Source organism: Aotus nancymaae, unplaced genomic scaffold (assembly GCF_030222135.1).
Source record: "Aotus nancymaae isolate 86718 unplaced genomic scaffold, 86718_ANA_hifiasm-v0.15.2.pri h1tg000043l, whole genome shotgun sequence".
Lineage (NCBI taxonomy): Eukaryota > Metazoa > Chordata > Mammalia > Primates > Aotidae > Aotus > Aotus nancymaae.
The window spans coordinates 1,326,056-1,340,242 of NW_026988457.1; the positions used below are offsets into that span (position 1 = coordinate 1,326,056).

Genomic DNA, 14,187 nt, shown 5'->3' on the forward strand with positions numbered 1-14,187 from the left:
GTTCAAATTACTAAAAGAAATCCTGTATAAGAAAGAAAAAGTATCAGAACAATGTCTCACCAAATACATCAAAAAAGATTTAGAAGGTTTTTTTTTTGTTTTTTTGTTTTTGTTTTTTCTAAAAAAAGGAATAGAAATTCTGGAGTTGAAAAGTACAGTGACTGGAATAAATTTAATAGAGGAGCTCAACAGCAGATTTGAGCAAGCAGAAAAATCACCTAAATTGAAGAGATCAATTGAGATTATTCAGTTGAAGGAACACAAAGAAGAATGAAAAAAGATGAACAGAGCCTCAGAGGTCTGTGAGACACCATCAAGCATACCAACATATGCATAATGGGAATCCCACAAGGAAAGGAGAAAAAGAAACAAAAAGAATGGTTGAAGAAATAAGGGTGAAAAACTTCCCAATTTTGGTAAAAAGCATTAATCCACACATTGAAGAAGCTCAGCAAATTCCACATAGGATTAAACCTCAAAGAGAACCGTCTTAGACACATTGTAATTAAACCATGAAGATCCAAATACAAGTAGAGAATATTGAAAAGAAGCAATTCATCACAAGTGCAAGGGATCCTCAGTAATATTAACAGCTGATTTCCGCCCTCCCAAAAAAATCATGAAGGGCAGAAGGCAGTGGGATGACATATTCATATTCAAAGTGCTCAAAGAAAAACCTATCAATCAAGAATTCTATATCCAGCAAAGCTATCCTTTAATAATGAAGGAGAAAATTAAGTATTTTCACATTAACAGAAAGTAAATCTGTCACCATCAGATATTTCTTACAAGAAATATTAAAAAGAATCCTTTTAAAAATGACAGTGTATTAATATATTAAACTAGAAGGTATCTAACACAAAGCAGATTGTGTTGAATAAAAAGGATATTATAGAAGGCTGGGCCTGGTGGCTCATACCTGTAATCCCAGCACTTTGGGAGGCTGAGGCAAGAGGATCACTTGAGCACAGGAATTTGAGACCAGCCAGGGAAACATAAAAAGACCTCATCTCTACTAAAAGTTAAAAAAAATTTAGCCCGGCATGGTGGCACATGCATGTAGTCCCAGCTACTTAGGAGGCTGAGGTGGAAAGATTGCTTGAGCCAGGGAGATAAAGGTTGCAGTAAGCTATTAGCACACCCCTGCACTCTAGTCTGGGCAACTGAGTGAGACCCCTGTTTCTAAAAGAAAATTTTTTTTAATATTAAAGATAGAACAACAAATGGCAAACATAAATAATCTTATCAATAATTATATTAAATGTAAATGAATTAAAAAGTCCATTTAAAAAATAATTAGGCTGGGCATGGTGGCTCACAACTGTAATCCCAGCACTTTGGGAGGCCAAGAGAGGCAGATCACAAGTTCAGGAGTTCGAGACCAGCCTGGCCAAAATGGTGAAACCCCATCTCTTCTAAAAATACAAAAATTAGCTAGGTATGATGGCAGGCGCCTGTAGTCCCACCTACTTGGGAGGTTGAGGCAGGAGAATCACTTGAACCTGAGAGGCGGAGGTTGCAGTGAGCTGAGATTGTGCCACTGCACTCCAGCCTGGGCAGCAGAGTGAGACTCCATCTCAAAAAAAAAAAAAAAAAGGACACTTTAGATCCAATTTGGACACAAATAGGTAAAAGTAAAAAATGGGAAAAACAATGCAAAAAAACACGGGAAAAATGCAAACAGTATCCAAAAAATAATTAAAGGGATCATATTAATGTCAGATAAAATAGACTTTAAAACAACAATTGTTGTTAGATACAAAGAAGGATAAAATAAGGTCACTCTTTCAAGAATATACAACAATTATGAACATTAATACACCTAACAACTGAGCCCAAAAATACATGAAGTAAAAGTTGACATAATTGAAGGAGGAAATAGATAATCCAACAATAGTAGTTGAAGACTTCAGTACTCCACTTTCAATAATAAAGTACCTAGAATGAAGACCAAGAATGAGGTAGGAAACTTTAATAACACTATAAATGAGCTAGACTTAATAGACATCTACAGAACATTACACTCAACAGCAACAGAACACACATTATTCTCAAGTGCATGTGGAATATTCTTTAGGACAGACTAAAATGTTAGATCATAAAGCATTTAAAATTCAAAAAATTTTTTAAAATTTCTCTTGGAAACAAGGTCTTGCTCAGTTGCCCAGTCTGAAGTGCAGTGGTGTGATAATAGCTTACTGCACCCTATATCTTCCAGCCTCAATTAATTTAAGAAGATTAAAATTTGGCAAAGTATATTAGTCAATGACAGTGGAATAAAATTAGGAATCAATAAGTGAAATAAATTTGGGAAATTTACAAAGATATAGAAATTTAACACATTTCTTTTTTTAAATTTATTTATATATTTTTTTTTATTGCATTTTTAGGTTCTCGGTTACATGTAAAGAACATGCAGGATTGTTGCATAGGTACATACATGGCAATGTGGTTTTCTGCCTCCATCCCCATCACCTATATCTGGCATTTCTCCCCATGTTGTCCCTCCCAACTCCCTACCCCCCAACTGTCCCTCCCCTAGTCCCCGCCAACAGACCTCAGTATGTGATGATCCCCTCCCTGTGTCCATATGTTCTCATTGTTCAACACCCACCTATGAGTGAGAACATACGGTGTTTGATTTTCTGTTCTTGTGTCAGTTTGCTGAGAATGATGGTTTCCAGGTTCATCCATGTCCCTACAAAGGACACGAACTCATCATTTTTTATGGCTGCATAGTATTCCATGGTGTATATGTGCCACATTTTCCTTGTCCAGTCTATCGTCGATGGGCATTTGGGTTGGTTCCAGGTCTTTGCTATTGTAAACTGTGCTGCAATGAACATTCGTGTGCATGTGTCCTTATAGTAGAACGATTTATAATCCTTTAGATATATACCCAGTAATGGGATTGCTGGGTCAAATGGAATTTCTATTTTTAGGTCCTTGAGGAATTGCCACACTGTCTTCCACAATGGTTAAACTAATTTACACTCCCACCAATAGTATAAAAGTGTTCCTATTTCTACACATTGTCTCCAGCATCTGTTTTCTCCAGATTTTTTAATGATCGCATTCTAACTGGCGTGAGATGGTATCTCAATGTAGCTTTGATTTACATTCTCTAATGACCAGTGATGATGAGCATTTTTTCATATGTTTGTTGGCCTCATATATGTCTTCCTTTGAAAAGCTTCTACACAGCAAAAGAAACAATCATTAGAGTGAACTGGCAACCAACAGAATGAGAAAAAAATTTTGCAATCTACCCATCTGACAAAGGACTTATGTCCAAAATCTACAAAGAACTAAAACAGATTTACAAGAAAAAAAAACACATTCAAAAGTGGGCAAAGGATATGAACAGAAATGTAACACATTTCTAAATAACCATTGGGTCAAAGAAGAAATCACAAGGGAAAAATTAGAAAATATTTTGAGACAAATGAAAACACAACATACTAAAACTTATGTGATACAGCTAAAGCAGTACTTAGAGAGATATACCTGTGAATGCAAATATTAAAATGTAAAAAAAGATTTCAAATCAATAATAACTTTTCACACTTAGAAATCAGAAAAAAAGTGCAAACAAAATTCAAAGCAAGTTGTAGGAAGGAAACAAGATTAGAGAGAAAGTAAATGAAATAGAGAATAGAAAAACATTATAGAAAATAAACAAAACCAAAAATTAGTTCTTAGCAAAGATCAACAAAATTAACAAACTATTAACTGACAGACCAAGGGAAGTTAAAGAGAAGACTCAAATGACTAAAATCAGGTATGAAAGAGGGGCATTACTACTGACCTTAGATATATAAGAAGGATTATAAAGGAATACTTTGATCAATTGTATACAAAGAAATTAGATAAATGGACAAATTACTAGAAAGAAAACTGTTTTGAGCATTAAATGAGATGTTTGTAAAGCTATTATTGTAGGTACTGATCCATAGTTTGTCTTTTATTTCATTTCTATACATGTATGGAACATGGCAAAAGACTTTGCATTCCAGAATGACACTTTATTTTTGTCATTCTCTTATCACTGGATTTGTCCTTACTTCCTGCCACATGAGTTCAAAATTCTTTCTGATTAACAGAGACTCTGCAGGGTGACTTCAGCTACGCCTGCTTATCCAACCTGATGTCCTCATTGCCTCAGAACACACACCCAGTACAGAGGTCCAGACAGCTTCCTCACTGCCCCATGAACATTCCGTGTTGATTTCTGGTCCTATGTCTTCATTCATTATGTTTCCCTTACCCAAACCTCTCCCTCTGTTCCCAAAGTACATTTGCTTTGTTTCAACAATGAAACAACATGGAAAGTTCTTGAAGGTAGAGATAACTTCCACATTTCCCCATGGAAGCCACCAGGACCTTGGCTGCTAGCCTGACTGCTCATCATCTTTAGAATTTTCAAAAGTTATATATTATTGATTTTTACCTCCCAGGAATACAGATCTGGTAGGGCTGTTAGGGACCAGAATCTGTAATTTTATCAAACATCTTGATAATCCAAGTGTAGCTTCTGCAGGACTGAATTAATGTTGAGGCAACAAGGAGGAATGGAATAAACACTAAGAGGTGGTCAGCTCTTCAGACATGGAAACTGAGGTTTAAAGAAATGAAGTGATTCCGTGGCAAAAGAATAGGAAATTACAAGCAGGTCCATGGGTGAAATGATTTAAATTTAAATTATATTACTTGAGAAGATACATATCTTGGAGCTTATTTGGCCTGGTAGGCATGTTATATGAATGAGCCAGAAATGGTCTCTGTATATCAATCCCTAAATTGTTTATTTGTTACATAGCAGACTGAAATCCATTAGCTTAAAAGCCTGCCAGCACTATACTCAAATGTTTGCACATCCAAATCATTTTAAACATAGTTCAAATAAGCAGAGTTTTAGCCATTTTGAACCTACCTGCTTTGCATGCCCCCAAAACTCTATCTGACATCTATAATCATACATAAGGTAAACCCCAGGCTTAAAAGACCCTCAGGCCACTGATGTGCTTCAGGGATCTCTGACCAGTGACTCCCTCCTTTGCTGGTATCACTGACACCACATAGAAACATACACATATAAGCTTCCTCTCCCGGCCCTTCTTTCCCATGAGTTCTCTTGCCTACCTCCCCTCCCCTTCTAAGCAGCCACCCCTCTGCAGTAGCCTCTGGTCAGTCACATGCAGTGAGGGACTCCCCCTGCATGCAAACCAGTCAGAAAGCCTTATCTAGTACAGCTTTGTGTGTGTTGCTGCCATTTCATGGTCATATATTTTTTCCTTGATCAATCCCTAAATTCTTCAGATCTCCTACATAGTACCTTAGGGATAGATGAACAACATGTAGAGTCTGAAAGTCAGAAACAATGAGAACGGGAAGCACCAGCAGCTGGGATAAGAAGTAGATCAGCCATGACCCTGGGGAAGCACCTCTGTGCTCAGCAGGGCAGAGCTCAGGAATTGGGGTGGGGCAGAGTTCCTAGAATCACCAGAGACCCTCACAGAAGCCCAGGCTGCTAATCTGTTTTGTAAAATATATGTTGATCTCATACCTAGAAGGTGTGGCACACAGGAGGAGAGGAAAGAGAATATTCAGGACTTTTACAAATATTAGGCTCAGGAATTCATACTTAGGAACTTTTGGGAAGTATCTACAGGGGTTAGAAAACCAAAATTAATTTTTGTTGTAGACATCTTTTTTGTTCCTAAGGAAGAGACAGTTATAATGTTTAATATTTATCTTATGCCACGGAGTGATATGCTCCTATGTGTCAAAGTCTCATAACAGCTCTTTGTGTTATCCTCGCAGTATTAGGGCTGTAAAGCTATCTTTATTTTAGTTAAGCTGTTAAAACTGGTAATATCTGCCTAGTATAAAAATAATGTTCTCTAGCTCAGGCAAAGGGATAGTTAAAAAAAAAAAAAAAGAAATTAACCAGTAAAAAAGACACTTTCACTTCTAATTATGCAACTTGCCCATGTACTTGACTAACCTCTTGCTCTTTTATACTGTTCCACCATTTTTTGTTTGTTTTATTTTATTTACTTAAAATATAATTTATTGCCCATTGAATTAAACTAGGAAGCTCCAGTCTCACAGCTGAGGGGGGCTTTAAGAAGTTACTCTTATGGCCTGAAAGTTTCTTCCATGATAAACCTTTGTAAGGTCCACCTGTTTTGTTTTTCCTCACTGTTATAGACTGAATATGTGTCCTTCCACCCCCAAATGTACACATTGAAGCACTAACTCCCATAGGATATTATTTGGAGTTAGGGCCTTTGGGAAATAATTAGGTTTAAATTAGGAGGTCATGAGGGTAGAGCTCCCACAATGGGATTAGTGTCCTTGGGAGAAGAAGTGATAATAGAGCGCTCTTCCCTTCAGCCATATGACGACATAGTGAGAAGGTGGCTAGGCTGTCTCCAGCAAGAGGGCCCTCACCAGAACCCGAATCTGCCAGCACCTTGATCTTGGACTTCCCAGCCTTCAGAACTGTGAGAAAGGAATGTCTATTGTTTAAACCACCAGTCTGTGGTATTTTGTTATGGCAGCCTAAGCAGACCGAGATATGCATGTACTGTAGTAACAATAAAAATAACATAACTAATACCTAATACTTACATGGCACTTGGAATACTAACAGCTTTTCATGTATTAACTCAATCCTTGAGTTAAGTACTGTTTTAACCCTATGATTCAGATGGGAAACTTAGGTTAAGAAAGCTTAAGACATCTGTGTAAGGTTTGTTCTTGCTGAGTTTAAAAGGGAAGAAACTGAGGCCAACACAAGAAGATCCAATATGAAGGAATTTATTCAGGTTCCTGGGTGAGGTTCTGCGGTCCGACAGGAGGGGCCGGAGAAGTCGCATGGACTCCTCTCAGACGTGGGGTTTTATAGGGAGTGAAGGAGCTCGATTGGTTGTGGGAGAGCAGGACTACTATTGGGTAAGGTTACAAGCCTTTGTTTGCATACAGGACTTGGCTGCTATTGGTTAGAATTACTCGGCTGCTATTGGCTAGAAAAACTCGGCTGCTATTGGCTAGAAAGACTTGGCTGCTTATTGGCTAGAATCACAAGACCCTGCTTGCATACTGGGTTCTTTAAGGAAAAGCCAGGCTGTGCGAGAAGGAGAAAAAGGAACAACCCGAGGATGTCCGAGCTTTCAGACAAAAAGGGGGGGAGATGTGCATTCGAGCTCCCGGCGAGGCAGCCAGCCTTACAATCTGCCCATATTTATAAGGCTGGCAAGTGGTGGAGCTGGGATGCACACCCAGGTCGCCTGGCTCTGGAACTGGTGGCCCATGTGCTTAGCCACCTCTTTTTGTTTGTTTTACTTTATTTACTTAAAATATAATTTATTTCCCATTGAATTAAACTAGGAAGCTCCATCTCACAGCTGAGCAATGGAGATAGTTGGAAACCTTTCCTGCCTCCAGATTGGTTTGGCCTCATGCGGCCTTGGCAGTGATGCCCAGGGGAGCTCAGGGGCCTGTGGTGGTAGGCACAGGTGAGCGCAGGGAGCAACACTGTGTTGGGTGTGGTGCACTGACTGAACTGCATAGAGAGAATAATTACTCAGCATTTTTCTTAATTATTGCATTGTAATTCTCAAGCTGGACTATTGCATCTATATAACTTAGTCTCTTTCAGTACTTTCCAGGCAGGATGGTGGTATTCTGATCCTCTGTCAACAGAGGGCTGCTTCCAGGTCTACTAGATTGTGAACCTCGGTCACCAATTGGCCCTGGGACAATCACTGTGACGTACATTACCATAGTAGTGAACTTGGACAACTATGTGTTTTTTCCTTTCAACCCAAGCAAGTGATTTACCCTGAGAAGACGCCATACACTTGGCTTGCCAACATAGGCATACTCATTTTAAGAGAGCTTTTTCTGGAACCCTGTGCAGAGAAGAGAGCATCATTACCTTGCAGCTGCCGCACAGCTGTATGGGGGAAGCCCAGGAGGTTTTGGCCATGGCATTATCAGATATACCTCTCAGGTCCCATTCTCCAGAGTCTCATATCACTTCATCTTGCCCAAGTTGTATTCTTTTTCAGTCATGCTGTCCTTGGAGATTCAGAAATCCAGTTTGAGTTTTGAGACAATTTGTCTTTTTAGACAATTGCAAGGAATGGAAATGGGAAAATGTCAGAATCTCAGTCTCTTGGTGGCTTCAACATCCCATCACTGGCACTAGAATTCCTAAGATACCATTTTTTTACATAATTGGTTCACGGGGAAACTGATACAGGAGGAGTATTACAGCTATAAAAACAATGATGACAATCAGTTGTGCAGTTAGACATGTAATAATGAAAGCAGACCTCAGAGCTTGTCTCCCTTGGCTCCACATAACTGGGATGCTGACGTCCTGGCAGCTGGGTGTGTGCCTGTGTGCTCTGTGCTCTTGGAGTTCTTTTGCCATGTTTGTGAAGGAGAGACACCAAAATGCAAAGATGGTTTGGGGAACATGGGGGACTGTGTTCAAGAGACCATCTGGGGCCGTATCAAACCCACACTGAATTCCCCCCGGCCTCCTGCCAGATGCTGACCCCTGGAGATCTTGGGTGTGAAACAACCTGTCAGCCCACTGTTCCCTGGCTCATGACAGCTTTCATGATCAGACCCGAGAAGAAACAAATAACTCAGAGCATATTCTCCCCAAGTGTCTCTCCCACTATTCTGGATGGCTAAGATTATGTAGTAGTTGGTAATGACTATGAAATTACACAATCATCAATTTCTGTACCTTCTTCTTTACCACAGTAAAGTCTCCATTTGCTGTGTAAAATCAGACTTTGTACAGCACCTGTAAATGGATATTTGTCAGTGATGTGGTGACTACAATGCAGTGAGTTATTTCCCAAGTGGTAAATAAACCTTGGAAGAGATGAACAGTATAGAAGTCCGTAAGGATGTCATAAATCTCAAAATTTACTTTGTGCTGAAGTATTTTATTACAGCATTGATGGTACATGAGCAAAAATTATTGAGTAGTAAATCATTAAAATTAAGTAATTTCAGTTTGTGCGTCTGCTGTTCAACTTCATCTAGCTTAAATATTTTGGTTAGGTTTTTCTGAGACATTTTTGCTTAGAATTTAGAGAGAACATGTTTTGGAAAAGGTGTGAGTTACTAATTATACAGAATACTAGGTGCATGACTCTGTCCAAAGCATGAAACTTCTTTGTTCACCAGATATTCTTAATCATATGTGGAAGCTAAAATAAGTTGATCTCATAGAAGTAAAAAGTAGAACAGAAGGTACTAGAGGCTGAGGAGGGTTGGGGAAAGAGAAGTATATGGAGAGATTTATTAAAGGATACAAAATTACAGCTAGAGATGAGGAATAAGTTCTAGTGTTCTATAGCACTAAACAATTAGTATAATTAACAATAATATACAGTTTCAAATAGCTAGAAGGAGGATAGTAAATTTCCCAACACAAAGAAATGATAAATGTTTGGGATTATATATATGCTAATTACACTAATGTGATTGCTATATATGTATTGAAACACCAACATTTACCCCCACAAATATGTCATTATTATGTGTCAATTAAAAAATATTGTTTAAAGTTAAAAAAAAACCTAATGATTTGCCTAAAAAACAAGAAATCTCTGTGTTAAAAATGCTATCTGGGCTACTTTTCTCATAATCCACTTGAAATTTCAGTAGTTTATTTTTAAACCCAAACTGGTGCATTATCTCTTCTAAGCCATGGTCAGGTTGCCTGCGCTATACCTGGGAACAGCACTTTATGGTTTAAGTTTGTTAATTTAGGTCCAGAATGGATGAAAAGCAGGGATGGTAATTTATAAGAGAATGACAGTTGGATGCCTAGGGGGTTAGTGGGGGATTGAGAGGGAGGATTCCAAACAATGTATTTTGTATTTTCATCCAAATTAAACTCTGAGGAGACTTAGTCAATATCATACATTTACATTTTAGGTCAATGAACAGAATGTTGAAAAGGGATCACTTCTAGCCTTTAACTGCAGAAATCCTGTTAATGCATACGCTGATGTTCTCTTTTTGGTCACTACACAGTGCAGGAGCTGGTGGGAGAGTGACCTCTCATTTTCTGACTGTACTTCTTGTTTTCTTAATACAGTGAGATTGGAGTGCTGAACCAGTTAAAGAGGACTCGAAAGTGGGAAAGTAGTAGTAAATATAGAACACACTGTTCAGCTCTGTGAAGTGCCTGTGGGCCAGGCATTACAATGAGTCTTAAGAGCTACAAGAGCCAGTACATCACAGTCCTTCCGGCTCATGTTGAAAGATGCACAGTGTCAAACATCAAAAGAAAGGAAAGGCAGAGGCCCTGTGAGGGCCAAAGGAAGGGCACCCCACCCAGCCTGGGCCAGTCAGGGAGTCATCCTAGTGAAGGTGAGGCCAGGGTTGTTGTTAGAAGAGTGTTTCATGAGGGGAAACAATCTCAGCAGAAACACAGAAGCAAAACCAGTGTGATGTGTGCAAGAAACAAAAAGAAATTGGTATTTTTGGGAGCAGTAAATGATGGGGGAAACTGGAAAATGAAGCTATATCCAGCCTCATGAATTTCTGGGCTTCATCACAGAAAGCCTGTGTGCCTGCTGTGGAGCCTGAAGCAGGGGCTTTGAAGGATGACTGATGCAAGCAGGTTTATGTTTTAAAGAGATCACTCTGGCAACAGTGGGGAGAATGGATTTGAGAGGTGCAAGCCCAGAATCACAGAGGCTGTCAGAAAAACCAAATCATGATGATGCAGGACTAAACTACTGCAGATCCTACAGGTCTATAAAGATGTGCAGACTTACATTTTATTAGTTTCTTTAATCTCAGATTTTTAAAAATATGAACCATTTTTCCTCAATTTTTTTTACTGTGGTAAAATACACATAATATCAAATTTACTATCTTAACCATTTTTAAGTGTTCAGTAGCTTTAAATGTATTCATAATGTTGTACAACCATCACTATCATCCACCTCCAGAACTCTTTTCATCTTGCAGAACTGAAACCTTTTACCCATTAAACACTGGCACTCCACTGTCCCCTTCTCCACTCCCTGGCAACCACTATGCTACTTTGTCTTCATGATTTTGACTACTCATAGAGTTGAACATACAGAATTTGCTTCTTGTATGTCTGGCTTATTTCATTTAGCATGATATCTCTAGGGTTTATCCATACTACAACATACACCAGAATTTCTGTCCATTTTAAGATTGAATAATATTCAAATGTATGTGTATACCACATTTTGCTTATGCATTCATCAGTGGACACTTGAGTTGCTTCCACCTCTTGGCTATTTCACATAAGGCTGCAATGAACATGAATCTACAAATGTCTGCTCCAGTGCCTGCTTGTATTAATAGTTCTTTGGGGTATATACCCAGAAGTAGAATTACTAGATTATATGATAGTTCTGTTTTTAATTTTTTGAGCAATCAACATACAATTTTCTACAGTGGCTGTACAATTTTTTAGTATACTTAAAGTATACTAAAAAAATTTTTAGTATAGAATGTGCAAGTTTGTTACATGGGTATACATGTGCCATGGCCCATCAACCCATCATCTAGGTTTTGAGACCTGTGTGCATTAGGTATTTGTCCTAACGCTATCCCTTCCCTGGCCCCCCCATCCCCTAACAGGCCCCAGTGTGTGGTGTTCCCCTCTCTGTGTCATGTGTTCTTGTTATTCAACTCCCACTTATGAGTGAGAATATGTGGTTTTTGTTTTCTGTTCCTATGTTAATTTGCTGAGAATGATGGTTTCCAGCTTTATCCATGTCCCTGCAAAGGACATGAACTCGTCCTTTTTATGGCTGCATAGTATTCCATAGCGTATATGTGCCATATTTTCTTTATCCAGTCTATCATTGATGGGTATTTGGGTTGGTTCCAAAATTTGCTGTTGTAAACAGTGCTGAATAAACATCCATGTGCATATGTCTTTATAGTAGAATGATTTATAATCTTTTGGGTATACACCCAGTAAGGGACTTGCTGGGTCAAATGGTATTTCTGGTTCTAGATGCTTGAGGAATTACCACACTGTCTTCCACAATGATTGAACTAATTTACACTTCCACCAACAGTGTGAAAGCATTCCTATTTCTCCACATCCTCTCCAGCATCTGTTGTTTCCTGACTTTAATGATTGCCATTCTAGCTGGCATGAGATTGTATCTCATTGTGGTTTGATTTGCATTTCTTTAATGACCAGTGATGATGAGCTTTTTTTCGTATGTTTGTTGGCTGCATAAATGTCTTCTTTTGAGAAGTTTCAGATACTTTTTGATGGCATTGTTTGATTTCTTCTTGTAAATTTGTTTAAGTTTCTTGTAGATTCTGGATATTAGACTTTTGTCAGATGGAGAGATTGCAAAAATTTTCTCCCATTCTGTAGGCTGCCTCTTTGCTCTGATACTAGTTTCTTTAGCTGTACAAAAGCTCTTTAGTTTAATTAGATCAGTTTGTCAATTTTGGCTTTTGTTGCAAATGCTTTTGGTGTTTTAATCATGAAGTCTTTGCCCATGCCTATGTCCTGAATGGAATGTTTGTGATTTTTGAACATTGATTTTGTATGCTGAGACTTTGTTGAAGTTACTTATCAGCTTAAGGAGATTTGGGGCTGATAATTAGGGCTGATAATTAGGGCTGATATGATGGGGTTTTCTAAATATACAATCATGTCATCTGCAAACAGAGACAGTTTGACTCCCCTATTCCTATTTGAATACAACTAATTTCTTTCCCTTGCCTAATTGCCCTGGCCAGAACTTCCAATACTATGTTGAATAGGAGTGGTGAGAGAAGGCATCCTTGTCTTGTGCCAGTTTTTGAAGGGAATGCTTCCAACTTTTGCGCATTTAGTATGATATTGGCTGTGGGTTTGTCATAAATAGCTCTTATTATTTTGAGATACAATCCATCAATATCTAGTTTATTGAGAGTTTTTAGCATGAAGTGATGTTGAATTTTATCGAAGGACTTTTCTGCATCTATTGAGATAATTATGTGGTTTTTGTCATTGGTTCTGTTTATATGATGGATTACATTTATTGATTTGCATATGTTGGACCAGCCTTGTATCCCAGGGATGAAGCTGATTTGATCATGGTGGATAAGCTTTTTGATGTGCTGCTGGATTCAGTTTGGCAGTATTTTATTAAGGATTTTTCTCATCGATGTTCATCTGGAATATTGGCCTGAAATTTTCTTATTTTGTTGTGTCTCTTCCAGGTTTTGGTATCAGGATGATGCTTGCCTCATAAAATGAGTTGAGGAGGAGTCCTTCTTTTTCTGTTGTTTGGAATAGTTTGAGAAGGAATGGTACCAGCTCCTCTGTAGCTCTGGTAGAATTTGGCTGTGAATCTGTCTGGTCCTAGGCTTTATTGGTTGGTAGGCTATTAATTACTGCCTCAATTTCAGAACTTGCTACTGCTCTATTCAGGGAATTGACTTCTTCCTGGTTTAGTCTTAGGAGGGTGTGTGTGTCCAGGAATTTATCCATTTCTTCTAGATTTTCTAGCATATTTGCATAGAGGTGTTTATAGTATTTTCTGATGGTAGTTTGTATTTCCATGGGGTCAGTGATGATATTCCCTTTATCATTTTCATTGTGTCTGTTTAATTCTTACTCTTTTCTTTTTTATTAGTCTAGCTAGTGGTCTATCTATTTTGTTAATCTTTTCAAAAAACCAGCTCCTGGATTGATTGATTGATTGATTGAGACGGAGTCTACCTCTGTTACCCAGTTCAGTGGCATTATCTCAGCTCACTGCAACCTCTGCCTCCCGGGTTCAAGTGATTCTCCTGCCTTAGCCTCCCAAGTAGCTGGGACTACAGGCACCAGCTGCCATGCCCAGATAATTTTTGTATTTTTAGTAGATACAGGGTTTCACTGTGTTGGCCAGACTGGTCTTTAACTCCCCACCTTATGATCTGCCCACCTTGGCCTCCCAAAATGCTGGGATTACAAGCATGAAACACTGTGCCTGGCCTCATTGCTTTTTTTAAAGGGTTTTTCCTGTCTCTGTTTCCTTCATTTCTGCTCTGATCTTAGTTATTTCTTGTCTTCTGTTAGCTTTTGAATTTGTTTGCTCTTGCTTCTCTACTTCTTTTAATTGTGATGTTAGGGTGTTGATTTTAGATCTTTCCTGCTTTATG

The 14,187-nt window shown here is 38.5% G+C and overlaps 1 protein-coding gene across 5 annotated transcripts in view; it reads left to right on the forward strand.

The window, feature by feature from the left end:
- Positions 1–14,187, forward strand: part of MTUS2 (microtubule associated scaffold protein 2) — a 797,713-nt gene that overhangs the window by 505,833 nt on the left and 277,693 nt on the right. The gene's annotated exons all lie outside the window — the stretch shown is intronic.